Genomic DNA, 2581 nt, shown 5'->3' on the forward strand with positions numbered 1-2581 from the left:
CGAGCATGAGAGAGCACGAGGGAGGCAGGAGCAGGGTGGGTCATTGAGATGGCCAGTTGACCCAATGACTTGCTGTTCTAAGCCACTAAGTTCTACTATAGTTTGTTACACAGCAATGACTAACTTTTGCATAGACTTGGATCTCTCAGAAACTGTGTCAATCATCTTTACGAGTCCAGTACTTAGCAGAAGGTAGTAGCTCAAAAACTGTATGACGAATCAGTACGTAAGTGAAATAGAATGTGTTTACTAATACCCACTCTTCCTCTTTCCTATACTTTTATCAGGTTTTATCACATGTATTTGATCCCTTTTTAAAGATTTAGAAATGATAGAGGTGTTACTACAAAGTATGAATGATAATATCATCATAAACACAAGTTGTCATAAAAATAAGGCTAAAAAATTATGGAATGTCCTGATTGTTAATTCTTATAAGGTCCAAAGATATGGTATTATCTGCATCCTGTGCTTATTCTAATGCTCAATAAGATAACTATAATGACATTACACACAATGAAATTATGAAATCCAAGGTAATGTTACCACTTGTAAAATAGTAAAACATTTTCAACTAAGGCATGAATTGACTTGAATTTGCATGAATGTGAGTGACAGAGCCAGTCTACCCTCAATTCTGATACCAGTTTATTTTATGGAAATTAGAAGACATCGAGGGGTTTCCCAATAGTTCTCTTTGCAAATTAACTTGTAATGAGTCTTAAGAAGTTGCCTTTCAACATAGTATATCTTCTACTTTAGTTATTCAAACATTAGCCTCTCTTATTTTAATGCAATTACAATTGCTTTCCGAGCCCTTGTTGTCACATGCCATAAGATTACTAATGACAATTTTCAGGTTATCTAACCAGTCAAGCATTCAGCCATCCACGAATGTGGCTATGTTTATTATTAATGAAGTTGCACAAATCTGAGTACATTGTCATACATTTAAATTCTCAAATATTGTGATGATATAAACAACATACGAGAAAAACGTTTTTCTGAAAACATATAAAATTAATTTTCTTTTGCCTGACATGAATTAATTCATACATATATAAGTCAACAAATATTTTGAGGGCCAAATGTGTTTAAACTTATGAGAGCAAGCATAGAAAATGTATAGGTTTAGTGGACAAGAGAGATATTTAAATAATTACAATACCATGAATATTATCATTGATCTGAGTATAAAATTTTGGTAAAATAGAGGAAAAGGGGGTGTGTATATGTTTTTCTGGAGAAGTCTGCAAAAGAGAAATGGTTTTTGGAAATGGATGTTGAAGACTAAGTATGATCTCATAGGCAGACAAGGTGTGTGGGTCATCTGAGACAGAAAAGATGACATGAATGAAATCAAAGACACTGGGAAGTACTTGTTATTTCTGAGAAGAGTTCACTTTGACTTTCTAGTCCAGCAGCATACAGAGCTCAGTGAGTGGACCAGGAACTTTAGCATCGTGGGAAAGATTGTTCAAATGTAAATTTTCAGGACCAATTTCAGTCCTGTTGAAACACTCTTTGGCGTTGGGACAGAGAAATCTATGGTTAATATTTCTCCAGGTGATTCTTATGCATAGGAGTCTAGTATAGGAGAGTGGTTCTCAGTGGTACAGTGTGTCAAAGCCATCCTTAAGGCTTGTTAAGAATGCTAATTTTTGGTCCCCACCCCTGAGTTTCTGATGCCATAAGTCTGAGGTAGACTTCAGAACTGCATTTCAAACAAGTTCATGGATTGTGTCAATGCTGCGGGTCCAGCAACCACAGTTTGAAAACCACTGACTTAAGGGTGTGAGTAACTGAAAATGAATTTTCCAACTTAAGTTGGGGCCATTATTACAACAGGCGAAATTCTAAAATGGCCCACAAGAGTACTGACTCTTGGTGTACATATACCGTCTTCCTGTTAATCAAACTGATTTTATTATATGTACTACTTCTTTGGAGGGATTTTGCAGATGTAGTTAAGATCCCAATCCATTGAATTTGAAATAAGGAAACCCAGGAAAGCCTGAACAAATCACTTGATCACCATCAATCTAGGTCTAAACGTCAAAGATGGGGTAAGTCAGGGATTTAAAATAGATAAAAATTTAACATGTCATGGAGGGGACTGTGTCAAGGAATTCCAGCATCCTCTAGAAGCTGAATGTAGCTCTATGCTTTTTCACTAAAAACAAGAATAAGCCTGGAAGCATATTTCTTTTTCCCTAGAACCTCAAAATGATAACTTAATCTGCTCGAACACCTTGATTTCATCTTTGTGATACCCCAAGGAGAGAAGCCAGCCAGGACATCTCACACTTTTGGTCTACTGAACTGTTGGTGTTATTTTAAGCCACTAAGTGGGTGGTAAACTGTTATGCAGCAATTGAAAATAAATTTAACAATAAATATCATCTTTAAAAAAGTTGTACTTCAAGGTTGATTCCTAAAAACTGGACAGTCATTAAATATTTTTAAGCAAATGTATATTTCTTTTTTATTTATTAATATTATTGGGGAGACATCGGTTAATAAAATTGAATGTTTCAAGTGTACAATTCAATAATACATCATGCATATATTGCATTGTGTT

Source organism: Pteropus vampyrus, unplaced genomic scaffold (genome assembly GCF_000151845.1).
Source record: "Pteropus vampyrus isolate Shadow unplaced genomic scaffold, Pvam_2.0 Scaffold160, whole genome shotgun sequence".
NCBI lineage: Eukaryota > Metazoa > Chordata > Mammalia > Chiroptera > Pteropodidae > Pteropus > Pteropus vampyrus.